General features: G+C 41.8%; 1 protein-coding gene across 7 annotated transcripts in view; it reads right to left on the minus strand.

Moving 5' to 3' along the window:
- NCALD (neurocalcin delta) overlaps positions 1-15,985 on the minus strand; it is a 539,433-nt gene that overhangs the window by 317,284 nt on the left and 206,164 nt on the right. For all 7 annotated transcript variants that reach the window (XM_086336203.1, XM_086336202.1, XM_086336197.1 and 4 more), the window contains one exon: positions 12,329-12,381. The gene's annotated coding sequence lies outside the window, so the exon portion shown is untranslated. The remainder of the gene's footprint in view (positions 1-12,328; positions 12,382-15,985) is intronic.

Below are 15,985 nucleotides of genomic sequence, written 5' to 3' on the forward strand. Positions count from 1 at the left end.
TATGGTTTTTCCAGTGGTCATGTATGGATGTGAGAGTTGGACTGTGAAGGAGGCTGAGTGCCGAAGAATTGATGCTTTTGAACTGTGATGTTGGAGAAGACTCTTGAGAGTCCCTTGGACTGCAAGGAGATCCAACCAGTCCGTTCTGAAGGAGATCAGCCCTGGGATTTCTTTGGAAGGAATGATGCTAAAGCTGAAACTCCAGTACTTTGGCCACCTCATGCAAAGAGTTGACTCATTGGAAAAGACTCTGATGCTGGGAGGGATTGGGGGCAGGAGAAGAAGGGGACAACAGAGGATGAGATGGCTGGATGGCATCACTGACTGGATGGACATGAGTCTGAGTGAACTCCGGGAGTTGGTGATGGACAGGGAGGCCTGGCGTGCTGCGATTCATGGGGTCGCAAAGAGTCGGACACAACTGAGCGACTGAACTGAATTGAACTGAGGCTGTATTCTAGGTACTGGGGATCTAGCAGTGAATAAAATAATCTCAGGACTGCCGTAGTGCTCTAGTGATTAAGACTCCACACTTCCAACTCACAGGGCATGGGTTTGATTTCTAACTGGCAAACTAAGACCTCATATGCCATGCAGCTTAGCCAAAAAAAAATTTTTTTTTAATCTCCACTTTAGGCAGCTTAAAGTCAGACCAGGGAGACAGACTATTAAGCAGATAATTGCCAAACAAGCTATCAGTTCTCCCTTGCCATCCTCACACTGCTTATCATGGTAGAGCAACCTGAAGAGGAATTAGGAAGAGGAGGGTAGCTTCTAGTTCCTGGTCTACATCTGGTAAGAACTGATTTTAAAGAAGGCACACATCTTTCTGGGGGCTTCCTTGGTGGCTCTGATGGTAAAGAATCTGCCTGCAATGCAGGAGAACCAGGTTCCATTCCCTGGTCGGGAAGATCCCCTGGAGGAGGGCATGGCAACCCACTCCAGTATTCTTGCCTGGAGAATCCCATGGACAGAGGTGCCTGCGGGCTATGGTCCACAGGGTGGCAAAGAGTCAGACACGACTGAAGTGACTTAGCACACATGCTTACATCTTTCTGACCTTCAATACACTCATTCCAAAAAATGGGAATTAAAAAAAAAAATCTACCTTCCGGGGGTCATTAAAAAGCTCAAATAACAATGGATGTGAAAGTGTTTTGAAGACTATAAAGTGTTACACAAATGTCAAGCAATAGAAAGTAATGACTTAAACAGTCCCTGCTTTCTAACTCTGAAGCAAAAAACTAGCGGTTCAGTGGTCTTTCCATTTAGCAGAAATCTCAAACAATGAGAATTTATAAAAGGCAGTCCTTTCAAAGATTGAAGCTCTGTTGCTTTGGCGTTAGCAATTAATGAGAATTACATTAACATCAAAGAATTCGGTCATAGGGAAGAAGTCGCCTGTGAAGAAAGCAGGCCTGTCATTTTATTCACAGCAGACCCATTCTGGCTCCACTCTTCCTGAATAAACTGGACTCAGTTACTGCAACTCTTGTCTGAAATTCAAAAGGATTTCTTAGCCAGAGCCATTCAACATTTCTATTTTATTCGAAAAGAAGCTTCCAGATCAGAGATGAAACAAAAGCTTCTCCAAGTCAGTGCTAGAGCAGATAAACTGGTGAAGAGTTTTCCGTGAATGTCTTTGAGAAGATGATGCTTGGAGAGAAGTTTTGGAAATGAGATTTGCTGTTTCAGATACACACAGTGTCTATTCTGAGTTTCTAAGATAGAAAATGTCCTCCCGGAGCAGTTTCACCATCTTCCTGTCTGGAGAAGTCGACGGGCTCCTAAGGGTGCTCTTCAGATGCCGTGGTAACAGCACGATTCTGGTCAAGTCTGTTGTGTCTGGGGTACAGCTTAAGGAGCTTCAAAATGCTGCCTAAGAACATTCGCACGAGAGCCCTGTTGGTATGCTTGAACTGGATGTACAACACAAGCTCTTCAGGGACACGCACACTTGTAGGCCTCGACCGGGACAGTACTGGGGCAACTGAGTGACTAGAAGACACATCGCCAACAACTCTCAGTGGACGAGATCCCCAGGGAGTTGCAAGACTATTCAGGGGTGATAGAGTCAAGTTTTAGCTTTGTTTTTTTAAAACTTATTTATTTTTAATTGAAGGAAAATTGCTTCACAATATTGTGTTAGCCTCTGCTACACATCAACATAAGTCAGATCTAATGAGGTGGATGAACCTAGAGCCTGTTACACAGAGTGAAATAAGTCAGAAAGAGAAAATCAAATATCGTATGTTAATGCATATAGATGGAATCTAGAAAGATGGTACTGATGTACCTCTTTACAGGGCCACAGTGGAGACGCAGATATAGAGAACAGACTTACGGACACGGGCAGGTGGGACTGGGTAGGAAAGAGAGGGTGGGACAAATGGAGAGAGTAACATGGAAGTTTTAGTTTTTATTCCAAAATTTAAATTTTATCATTTGTTTATACTGTGACTTCAAGTGTGGAAGTCCTTCACAAAGATTACTTCAGCTAAATACAGACACGAGAAAAAGTCAACAGTTGACCATGGGGACAGTAATGGGATCAGAAAGAAGTTTAAGCTGTTCATTTGGGCCTTCAAATGTACATCACCTGCAAAATCACGAAGAGCAAAAGGAGACCTGATGGCCTAAGAGAACGAGGAGCGTTTGGCTTTCTGGGTAAGGCATAATCACGTCCAGCACAGGGGACTCTTGAAAGTCTCCTCAGGCCATCTCCCTAAAGATGATACTTTCCCTTCATCCATATTGAACAAGTGTCAGATGATGGAGACTTCCCCTTCACTGTGGTTAGTATACACGCACGTGTTTACACTATTGTCAGACTATATCAGGAGTCACTTTGGAGCTTGCCATTTGCACAAAACCAATGACCACCGCCCCCCCCCAATCATTTCTATATATGTGAAAGAAATTTGATCTATGACTTCAAGGAAAGCCCATGAGGAAGCTGGAATTCTTCAGGAAATATTTAGGAAACACGTGGTCTGAGCAACATGGTGAACCAGGAGCTGAAGGAGAAACAAAAGAAACGTCATACCTGCCCTTTTATACCCTCTGGTGGAAGAGACAAGACAGACTCACTGGAAAGAGTCTGGTAGCATTTTGTTCTCTTTCTCTTGCCTCTTAGCTGCTCCCCATTTCTTTATCAGCCTAATGGAGTCCTCTTGGCCTCAGCTTCCACCCATCATGTCCGTGAACCACTTTCTCCATCTTCATGATACCCCTATCCGACTCCACGCACACACCTTGGCCTTCCTTTCTTCTGTGCCCAACATGAGATGATTATGCTCTCTCCATAGACCCCTCAATATCTCTGTTCTCTTTCCATCCCAATCCTGGATAATCCTGTATTCTGTGTTCTCTGCTCTAACACTCTTAGAGAAAAGCCATGTAACCGTGAAGATGCCTTCAACGAAATGATGAAGAAAGGACCACTGGCGAACGTTGATTCCCTAATTAGAATGTAGGTTCCTTGAAGGAGGGACTGTGTCTCACACTGCTTTGTTAAGTTCAAGGACACCTCAACAGGCGCAATAAATCCTTGCTGCAATGAATTGATACCAAAAACAAACAAAAAAAAATCAGAAAAGAAGGGTCCATACTCATACTCGCACAAATAGATTTTTTTAAACTTTTGCACATGGTTTATATGCAAATAAACACAGTTATTCCAAAATAAAGCATTCAACCAAAGAGCCTTAAAAAATAGCTGCCAAAAGTTAAATCTGGTGGAGTTCAGAGCTGTAAATCTCTTCAAACTTCTTTTATAATTCAGAATTGTTACAACTTAAGATGGTTCTTTCTGGTAATTAAAGCAACCTAGTGAGAGCTCACTACACTGCATGGCAAACCACCTCTAATACTTCACCAAGCAGCAGCCTTCCTCGGGTCGTATCTGTATTTTTCCCAGGGGAAAATGAAAGGGTGTCTCCACATTAGCCAGAAAGGCAAATATCAAAGAAATCCTGAAACACCATGTTTCAAAGAGAAGACAGCATCCTATGAGGTTCCCTGTGAGGTGTCAGATTTCAGTGGGACGTTGCTGCCTGAACAGGCTCCCCAGTGAACCCCGAGGTCTCTGAGGCCTCACTGGGAATACAGAACTCCCTTCCCTCCCACCACCAGCAGCGCTGCTGTCTCAGAGCCTGGCGGGGACTGCCGCTCTGCCAAGCCAACTGCACCACAGGCCACGATCCTCACACCAGCTTGGCAGGACCAAGCCCAAATGTCACCCGATGATCCCACAGATGTAATAATATATGGCAAGAGGCTGATTGGACAGCACACGATGTCACTTCCTCTAATTAAGAAACGCTTGAGAAAAACCAAAATAGCCACAAAGCACTGTCAGCAAAGCAATCAGCAGCAACAATTAGGCCTGAGCTGAGCTTTGCGGAGGGAGCAGGGAGGGAGAAGGGCTGGTGGTTATGAGAAGAGCGGCCCAAAAGGACCCTGCTGCACACTGAGGGCTTCTGCAGCAAAACCCTTGGGCTGGGAGCGGAGGTGGGGCGGGGGTGCGGGGGTGGAGGCAGCAGTTTGTGGGTTGGTTTTTGTGCAGCAGTAAAGGGGCCATCATAAAGAATCCTGCAGCAAGCTGCCCAAGCAGCTAGAAATCTACTGGCTGCAGCCCAATGCTGTTTACTTGCCCTGAATACCCTTCTTCTCAACCTGAAACAATTCTAAAAACCTTTCATACCTATAAGAGGTTCATCCCCATCTCCTTTTCAAGAGTTTCACAACTCCAACACATGTGAATTCTCCCTTTTCTCAACTATTGCAGGAGATTACGATCGATTTTACAAGGTCATTAGAAGTAGGAGTTGCGGGATATATTGGGTTGGCCAAAAGGTTCATTTGGGTTCATAACATCTTATGGAAAACATGTTATGGAAAACGGTATTTCCATAAGATGTATCCATAACATCTTATGGAAAAACCCAAACAAACCTTTTGACCAACCCAATATATAAAGAAATAAATATAACACAACTGTCATAATATACAATAAGACATTGTGTGTGTGTGTGTGTCTGATACACATGTATATTTAACAATTATTAGGAGGTCATCATTCTCTCCTTCCCAGCATTCCTGTCTGGGCACATAAAACAAAATCGTTTGTCTTCTTAAAACTGTTGGAAGGTGACCTCTACACTTCACAACATCCCTTCACTCCTCCTTAAGGGAGTGACTCCTTGAATTGCTCAGACTGAGTAAGGGAAAGTGCATGGAGGTCTGGGCATCTTCCCTTCTCTCTATTTCTGGCTTCAGCAGCATGTATTTTTCTTTCCCATGAAAGAAACCTTCATCAATAAAAGTAATAGGATACCTGATTCTAGTTGATCTTGTCCATAATTTAAGCTCATCCTCCAATCTAGGATTATCAGGAATGAACCTGAAATCTAGCTCCCTGTCTGATAATTGCATCTAGTTCTCTACCCATAGCAAACCCAGCCCTGATTTCTTTTGCACCAACAATATGCCCAACTCTGAGACATATTTCCCAGGCTCCCTTGCAGCTAAGGGTGACGACTGAGATTAAAGCATAATTCACTGGTCCCCGGAAACCAGGGCAACTCTTCACTTGGGCTCACTCAGCTAAGAGGCATGATCTTGTGCCCCTCTCTGTCCATTTGCTTGGAATACTACCATGATGGCTGCAAGTTGAACAAGATATGTTAAAACAAGTTAATGATATAGCCAGAACTCTTTGACTTGATGTCTCTCATGAAGGCATGTCTCTCACGAAGGGTTGGGGTCGCAAGGAGGAGGCAAAGGGAGGGGAAGAGGAAGGCCTCAAAATACTGGGACATAAAAGCAAAGGTAAAGACAAAAGGAAAGCAGATGCTATAATCCAGCAATCTTGGCCAACATTCCTGATGAAATCAAAGGAAAGACAACAAATTAGGAATTAGGATAAATGTAAAAGTAAATGTAAATTTTAAATTTACATTTAATTAAGTTTAAATCAATTAAATGTAAAATTTATTGCAAGTTGAGAAAAAAATAGAGGAAACTAAAATTCTGGCAGCACAGCCCCATCACTGCATCAATAAAATACTCAAAGTTGGAAAGATTCAAAAGCTGACGGTCTCTTGGCAAGAACTTTGTCAGAGGCGTGGGTCCTTGCTAGAACCCTTTAGGTCAGGCTGTGAAGCATCATTAGAAATTTCATGAAGCAACCTGTTGTTTGAGCTGAACCCAAGGTGGAGAGGAAGACAGAACTGCCCCTAGGAGGCAGGCTTCAAAAATCTAAGAAACCCCTTTTTATAAGAGGAAGCAACAGGAAAATCCTGGCTACAAGAAAGACTCAAGGTTGTTGTGTGCTAGGAAAGCAAAGCTCAAAAAAGTATTTGAAACTAAGAACCTCTAAATATGCATATCAGTGGTAATTGTTCAATTAAATTCAATAATTTAACTAGAAAAAAATTTTAATGTTCTAATTTAAATATGTGTGCACCATTCTTAAAGTAGGGTTACTTTCACAATATTTTGACTTTGAAGGATCTTAATCTCATTTTGAAAAACACAATTAAAAAAAAAATGAAGAAGCAGAAAGAAGGTAAAGAAACAGTGATTGTGTGAAACACCCCTTCTCAAAGTGCACATGACTCCCTCAGGGATTTCGTCAAAATGCACATCCTGATTCATCAGGTCTGAGCGTGGGACCTGCGATTCTGTACTTCTAACAAGCTCTCAGGTGATACTGGAGCTGCTGGTCCTGCTCTGATGGCAGAACAAGGGACTCTCAGGCCTAGGATCCTGCACTGACACAAGGAAGAGGTCTGCTACCATTGCAGGGAGCTCTCTCCTACCCACGCCACCTACAGAAGCAAGCAGAAACTGAAAGCCATGAAGAGGAACAGGAACACAGGCACAGCCCCAAGGCCTGCCCAAGCCTGAGGGAGGACCAGAAGAACAGGGAAGCCCCTAACATGGCCACAGCTTTGCCCTGAGCTTTGCCCTGAGAGTGGAGGGCCCGCTGAAAGCTGAGGACAGAGTCTACACAGCGAGAAAAACTCTCTGGTACACCAGGCCACACACTAAGCATGAGGTAACTTCAGTCCACGACTGGAAAACTCTGCAGTCTGGTGGGCGAGAGAAAGTGACAACAATCAAGAGTCCAACCCCACCCAAACTCCCAGCTACTGATCTATCAACTGCCAGCAAAGGACTAAACCATTGTTACATTAACCATCTTGCAAAAGAACTGCGCCCATTTCTGGGTGGCAATATTATCAATTTTATTACCTACTGCTCTTCTACCAACAGCATCCAATCAAAATTAAGAAGACATTCAAAAAACCAAGGTAAAGCAACCGTTTGTTAAAATAAAGCCACCAATGGAACTAGACAGAGAGATGACCCAGATACTAGAATAATCAGAGACTTTAAAATAGCTATGATTGGGACTTCTCTGGTGATCCAGTGGTTAAGACTCTGAGCTTCCACTGCAGGCGGCAAAGGTTTGATCCCTGGTCAGGGAACTAAGATTCTGCATGCCAGGGCCAAAAAATAAAAAATAAAATAAAAATGTCTTCTCCAAAGAAGACACACAGATGGCCAATAAACACAGGAAAAGATCTCAGCATCCCTCATTACTAGAGAAATGCAAATCAAAACTACATTGAGGTATCACCTCACACTGGTGAGAATGGCCATCATCAAAAAATCTACAAACAATAAATGCTGGAGAAAGTATGGAGAAATTTGCATTCCCCCCTTGCACTGTTGGTGGGGGTGTAAATTGATACAGTCACTATGGAGAACAGTATGGCAATTCCTTAAAACCTAGGAATAAAACTACCATATGACCCAACAATCCCACTACCAGGCATATGCCCTGAGGAAACCATGATGAAAAAGACACATGTACCCCAATATTCATCACTGCACTATTTACAATAACTAGGACATGGAAGCCTGGCATGCTGCAGTCCATGGGGTTGCAAAGAGTGGGACACGACTGAGCGACTGAACTGAACTGAGGACATGGAAGCTACCTAAATGTCCATCAACAGATAAATGGAAAAGGAAGTTGTGGTACCTATACACAATGGAATGTTACTCAGCCATAAAAAGGTACATATACACAGTGGAATATTACTCTGCCATTTGACTCAGTTCTAATAAAGTGGATGAACCTAGAGCCTACTATACGGAGTGAAGGAAGTCAGAAAGAGAGAAACAAACATCATATATTAATGCATATATATGAAATCTAGACGGTACTGATGACCCTATCTGTAGGCGAGCAGTGGAGATACAGACCTAGAGAACAGACTTATGGACACGATGTGGAAAGGAGAGGGTGGGATGAATTCAAAGAGTAGCATTGAAACATAAACATTATCATATATAGAATTAGACAGCCAGTAGAAATTTGCTGTATGACACAGAGAACTCAAATCCCGTGCTCTGAGACAAACTAGAGTGGTGGGATGGGGTGGGAGGTGGGAGGGAGGTTCAAGAGGGAGGGGACATACATATATCTATGGCAGATTCATGTTGATATATGGCAGAAACCAACACAATATGCTGTGCTAAGTCGCTTCAGTCGTATCCAACTGTTTGCGACCCTATAGCCCACCAGGCTCCTCTGTCCATGGAATTCTCCAAGCAAGAATACTGGAATAGGTTGCTATTTCCTCCTTCAGGGGATTTTCCCAACTCAGGGATCGAACCTGCATCTCTTACGTCTCTTGCACTGGCTGAGATGGCACTTCACCACTAGTGCCACCTGGGAATTGTAAAGCAATTATCCTTCAATTAAAAATAAACTAAAAGCTTTTTAAAAAGCTATAAAATTTCTAGGAAAAAAAAAAAAAGAACGTCTTTGTATTTTTGGTTTTAGCAAGGATTCCTTAGGACACACAACTGCTATCCAGCAAAGAAAAAAATTGATAAACTGAACTTCATGAAAATTAAAAATTTCTGCTCTTTGAATGATGCAATCCACAGGCTGGGAAAGGGTATTTGAAAAGCACACATTTGATAAAGGATTTGTATCTGGAATGGAGAAGGCAATGGCACCCCACTCCAGTACTCCTGCCTGGAAAATCCCATGGACAGAGGAGCCTGGAAGGCAGCAGTCCATGGGGTAGCTGAGGGTCAGACACGACTGAGCGACTTCCCTTCCCTTTGTATCTGGAATAATATTTTATTGTAGCTCAAAAATGAAAAGATAGATGACTTTATTTTTAAAATGGGTGACTGATTTGAATAGACACTCCACTAAAGAAGACAGGCAGATGGCAAAGAAGCACATGAAAAAATTTTCAACATCATTAATGATTAGGGAAACAAGAACTAGAGTTATGAGATAAAACTACATACTAACTCATATTGCCCAAATTACGGAGACTGATTATACCACGTTCTGGAGAGATTGTGTGTGTACTAAGTCACTCAGTCGTGTTTGACTGTTTGCAACTCTATGGACTGTAGCCCACCAGGCTCCTCTGTCCATGGGATTCTCCAGGCAAGAATGCTGAAGTGGGTTGCCATGTACTCCTCCAGAGGATCTTCCCAATCCAGGGATCAAACACAAGTTTCTTGTATCTCCTGAATAATTCTTTTTTTTTTTTTAGCTTTTTTTTTTTAAATTTTATTTTATTTTCAAACTTTACAATATTGTATTAGTTTTGCCAAACATCAAAATGAATCCACCACAGGTATACCCGCGTTCCCCATCCTGAACCCTCCTCCCTCCTCCCTCCCCTACCCTCCCTCTGGGTCGTCCCAGTGCACCAGCCCCAAGCATCCAGTACCGTGCATTGAACCTGGACTGGCGACTCGTTTCATACATGATATTATACATGTTTCAATGCTATTCTCCCAAATCTCCCCGCCCTCTCCCTCTCCCACAGAGTCCATAAGACTGATCTATACATCGGTGTCTCTTTTGCTGTCTCGTACACAGGGTTATTGTTACCATCTTTCTAAATTCCACATATATGCGTTAGTATACTGTATTGGTGTTTTTCTTTCTGGCTTACTTCACTCTGTATAATAGGTTCCAGTTTCATCCATCTCATTAGAACTGATTCAAATGTGAATAATTTTTTATCACTAGCGCCATCTGGAGAAAGACCATGGGGCAACTAAAATATCATACACTGCTGAATGGAATGCAAAATGGCACAATCACTTTGGGAACAGCTAGAGGGATTTTTTTGTATAATGTTAAATATATACTTGCTACACAGTATATGACTCAGTAAACCTACTCCTAGTAATTTACCCAAGAGAAATTAAAACATATATCCATACAAAGATTTACAAAGTGAGCAATTATAATAACTTTATTCATAAGAGCCAAAAACTATAAATAATCTAAATGTTCATCAATTGGTGAATGGATAAATAAATTGTGTTCCATCTACACAATGGAATTCTACTCTAAAAAAAAAACCAAACAACTGGTACTGCAACACAGGGATGAATTTTTGAGATTCTTTGAGATTTTTAAAAAAGAAATCTGAAACAAAAGTCTACATACTCTATGGCTTCATTTATATATTCTGAAAAAAGAAAAAAATCTAGGGACAGAAATCAGATGAGTGATTGTTACTACGAAGGAGCATTCTCTCAGAGGTTGGGTATGTTCTGCATCTTGATTGTGGTGGTGGCTATAGAACTGTTCAAGCTTATCAAACCATCAATTTCAAGAGAATGAATTTTACTGTGTTCATTGTACCTTAGTGAGCCTAACCGAAATAAACAGGTAGATAAACAGAGCTATGACCAAAGGATGGCTCCTGATCAAGTGCATGTCCACATGGAAAAAATCAATCTTGACCCTCTACCTCCCGTCGTACACAATAAAACCAATTCCAGATGTATTGTGGCTCAAATGTAAAAGAAAAATAATATAACTTTCAGATGAAAACGTACAACTTCTTTGTGATCTTAGAATAAGGCCAAGATTTCTTAAATAAGTACAATAGTGCCGACCACAAAAGGAAAAAAAATGGATAATTTACACTATTTTAAAGGAATTTCTGTCCACAAAAAGAGTGAAAGGGTAAACCACAGGAAACAAAAGTAGGTATTTACAACATATATATTCTAACAAGACCTCAAATCCATAACACTTATTATTAAAAATATCTGTAATTCTACAAGACAATTCAACAAAGCAACCCAATTTTTTGTTTCAGAAGACCTGAATAAGCATTTCCCCCCTTTTTTTAAGACTAGAAAGGGCTTTTGACAAAACAAGATATTCAAATAGTCAATTAACATATGAAAGAGTACCCAACTTCATTAACCTACAAGCAAATACAGAACTACAATGTCACTGTAATACTTCACACCCACTAGCACAGACTAAATAATCAACCAAAACAGAAATACCTTGTGCTGAAAAGGATACAGAGCAATCGGAACTCTCATATACTCCCGCTTAGCATGTACATTTTAAATCAATACAAGCATTTAGAAAAACTGATATTATCTGCTAAAACTGAATGTATACTTACCCCCCTGATCCAGACATTCCCTTGCTGCATATATATCCAACAGAAAATGAACATATAACCAAAAACAAAATTTGTCAAAACTGACTCAAGAAGAAATCAGAAAATGTAAATAAATCAGAAACTAAATGAGCAGGTAAAAATTCTCCTTTCAAAGAAAACAACAGGACTCAAATGTTTTACTCCTTTATCATTAAACATTCAAGTAATTCCAATATTTTGAAAACCATTCCTGGCACGGAAAATACCAGAAAGGAAAACTGTATCCAATCTCAAGACTAAAACTAAATCTTAGCTAAAGATAGAAAGGAAAATGCATCATGACCAAGTTGGTTTTATCTTAGCAATGCAAGGTATATAATATTAGAAAATCAATTAATAGAAATTACCATGAACAGATAAAGAATAAAAATCATTTTAACAGCTTAGTAGATTAGAAAAGCTTTCAATAAAATTCAATACCCAAAATAATTAATTTGCTTTTAGCAAATGAGGAATAGGAAAAAAACTTCTTAATCTCATGTAGACTATTATTAAAGTAACTTCATCAAATGATTTAACAGTTTGCCTGCTGTTGGATATTTCAGCTCTCTCCTCTTGTTTTGCTTTATCTGGCAAGTATAGTTTATGGTGTGATGAACGCCTTTGTGCATGTTGATCTAACTTCTCTGTGCAAGCTGTCTAACTTCTCTATGTTTCAATTTCCTCCTGTATAACATGAAAATAAACCTAACTTAAGGGCTGTTGCAGGGATTAAATAAGATGTTGGATTTTGATCTCAGGAAATCTTGGGAGAAAGTCTTGGTTTATAAACCAGAGGAAATTTGTACTGCATTTACCTGGTAGAGGATCTCTCAAAGCACACTGCAAGCTCAAGTCAGAAGAAGTCACTCTGTCAAAAAGAAAGAAAGTTATTGATATAGGTCGTCAGCAACTACAGACATAATATCTGAGGAAAGCTGTCAGTGATGGGGACTATTGTTTGGTACAGGATTCTCTAGCATCATTTGATATCTTCTCCCCCTCCCAGCTACCACATCTCTTGTTCAGTGAAGATGACTACCACCACATTCCCTTCATCTGCCCTTGATCTACAGCATTCCATTTTTGCACAGCAGCCAGAACAAAGTTATAAAACTTGAGCATGACACACCACATCCCTCCTGAAACCCCTCCCATAAGCTCCTCTTATCCATGGGATGACAGCCAAGTTCCCTAGCCTGACTTATCAGGCCCTTGGTCATCTGAGGCCTGCCTACTTCTCTAGCCTGTCTCTCATCCCCGTACCACTGTCTGGGCTCCCACTGCACTGGACTTGCTTCAGTCTCTCCTAGCCAGGTCCCAGCTTTCACACGTGGTTCCCTCTGCCAGGACTACCCTCCCCTTCCCCAACTCACCTCCACCTGGCTAACTCCTGCTCATCTTTCCATTCTCCGCTTAAGTGTCTCATCCTCACTTGGGCCATCTGCTCCCCTTGACCACGTTAAGCTCTTTTATTTATACTTCCAAAGAAACCCGCAAGTCTTCTCTATGATATCATACACGCAACTACTTATTCAATGTATCTTGTCTTCACTGTGAGCCCAGCGATCATATCTGCTTTGTTCATTGCTGTACCCTCATGCCAATCCCAGTGCTGGTCTCACAGTAGACATTTAATAAATATTGAGTCAAAGGATTACTAAACTCATTCCTCAGTTCTTAGCTTTCCAACTCATCTTTTGATTCATAATGATAATTTAATCAACTTCCTACTTCATTACCATACTTCATTGATTAAGATTCACTGGTTGTGAGAGACAACGCTATTTTATGTAACATTAGGAAAGAAAAAAAATGGTTGCAAATTAAACTGTGATACACTAGTAAGATTAAGAATTTTTGTATCTTAAATTCTTAATATCTCTTGTAAAATTTTGTAAAACCCTTAATTTTGTAAAATTCTTTTGTATCTTAAATATCATGTGTTTACTGAAAAGGCTCTGTTAGGCTTATTAATAGGGTAGGTGGGTTTTATTATACTCATAAAAAAAGAAAATGTAAAAATATTAGTGAAATAAATTGGTTGGGGTGCTCCAATTTAATTTGATTTAGACATCCAATCACAGAAGTGATTCACACTTTTGAATCACTTTTGTCACAGGTCCAATGACTGTGTTTTTCCACACAATATTGTCCTCTGTGCCACCAAGAAACTCAGTGATGCAGCGTGTCTTAAAAGAGTACTGCATTGGGGATTTCCTTCTAAGTTTCTGATGCCTTTCCACAGTGTTGATGCTGGCAAGAAACTCTTACTAACAGGTGCCAGCAGAAGACTTCACTAAGCACCTAGGACCACATCCCTCTCTCTGGTGATCATGGAACAGACCACAGACTGCAACAATGAGCGGTTTCATTCGTCTTGTGCCCCCAGATCTACCAAGTTCACGCACACACAGGAAATGCAGCTGCAGCACAGCCATCGCCTGACCAGTTGCAATAAAAGATGCTTTCAGTGCCAGACACAGCCGGGTATCAGAGTATTAAAATGTGAGGAAAGTAAAGTATGTCTTAGAAGCAATGAAATGTGAGAGGTCAAAAAAGACTCTTCAAGAGAACCTGGGAAAGTTACTAAAAGGAAGAATGTGAATTCATTCTTTCCCTCTTCTTCCCTCTCTCTCTCTGTCACACACACACACACACACACACTCAACACTCACTCATGGTCAGAGGCATGACCAGCAGCTCTGAGTCCTCGCCTGCTGGGGCTGGGAGGGTGCAGGAGGCATGAGCCGAGGAGGGCGGGGGGAGCCACCCTCATCCCCAGCCCCGCCCTGCAGCAGGTGCTTCCCTGCTGGAGGAAGGAGGCGTTTCCTTCCTTTCTGCCAACCCAGCCGCGCCCCCATGGACAGTGTCCTCCCAGAGGGACTCTGTTCTCTAACTACTTTTTAACCGATTCAAATACCTTTTGTGCTTCTCTTTTCTGGTTAAAAAAATAATAACATGAAATCGACCTTCTTAAAATTTTAACTGTGTAATATAGTCTGGTTAATCACTGGCACGATGCTGTACCGCAGATGTCTAGAGCTCATTCATCTTGCATAACTGAAACCTCACGCCCATTGAAGAGCAGCTCCCCTTTTCCTTCTCCCCCAGCCCCTGGTTCCCACCACTCTGCCTTCTGCTTCTACAAGTTTGAACTTCTTGATAGCTTGGGTAAGTAGAATCATGCAGTACTGGCTGATTTCACTTGGCATAACATCCTCACCATCCTTCCCTGGTGGCTCAGAGGATAAAGCATCTGCCTGCAATGCAGGAGACCTGGGTTCGATCCCTGGGTTGGAAAGATCCCCTGGAGAAGGAAATGGCAACCGATTCCAGTATTCTTACCTGGAGAATCCCATGGACAGAGGAGCCTATCGGGCTACAGTCCACAGGGTTGCAAAGAGTCAGACACAACTGAGTGACTTCACTTCACTAACATCCTCAAGGACCATCCATGTTATTGCATCTGACAGGATCACCTTTTTTTGAAGGCTAAATAATATCCCATTATGTATATACACCACATGCATTTATGCGTGCTCAGTCACTTCAGTTGTGTCTGCCTCTTGCAATCTTATGGACTGTAACTCACCAGGCCCCTCTGTCCATGGGATTCTTCAGGCATGAATACAGGAATGGGTTGCCATGCCCTCCTCCAGGGGATCTTCCCAACCAGGGTATCAAACGAACATCTGCCTATGTCTCCTGCATTGCCAGTGAACTCTTTCCCCACTGAGCCAGCTGGGAAGCCCCATATACCACATAGTGAAGTCGCTCAGTCATGTCTGACTCTTTGTGACCCCATGGACTGTAGCCTATCAGGCTCCTCCGTCCATGGGATTTTCCAGGCAAGAGTGCTGGAGTGGATTGCCATTTCCTTCTCCAGATATACCACATAAAATAACACTTATAAGGACACAGCTTTTAAATAAATGGAAGTTTCTTAGAAATGTGTCATCACATTAGCGCTGAGCAGACTCTAGTGTCAGAGGTTTTCTCATTCTCAGCCCAGCATTCCAGGGCCTCAGGATCTCAACTTGTAAATACTCAATCATGGCTGGGAAAAGGATGAGAAAAGGGACACCATTTGAAAAGCCAGTCAACCTCTCTGTGCCTCAGTTTCCTCATCTGTAAATGGTCACATAGGATTAAACGGTGTAGCCATTCAGGGTCCTAGCAAGAAAGAGATCACATACTCAAATGGGAGCTTTTATGAAGGGGATTATTTATAAGATGTATACAGGATTAAAGAAACCACCAAGGGATGGTAAAGCAAGACCTCTTACTGGCCAAATACATGATTGATGTGGTTCATGGACACTAGCCTCCCAGGACCCAGAACAGCATGGAGAAGAGCGGAGAAGGGATCTGGAAGGACAGAGCATGTCCATCTCAGATCATCTCTGAGTTCCCACAGAGCTGCAGTATCCTATGGCCTTTTCCTTACAGAATTAAGTTTGCCACAGCAAGTC

The sequence above is a fragment of the Bos grunniens genome, chromosome 14 (genome assembly GCF_055505025.1).
Source record: "Bos grunniens cultivar Pamir isolate PY7600 chromosome 14, Bosgru_T2T1.0, whole genome shotgun sequence".
Taxonomy (NCBI): domain Eukaryota; kingdom Metazoa; phylum Chordata; class Mammalia; order Artiodactyla; family Bovidae; genus Bos; species Bos grunniens.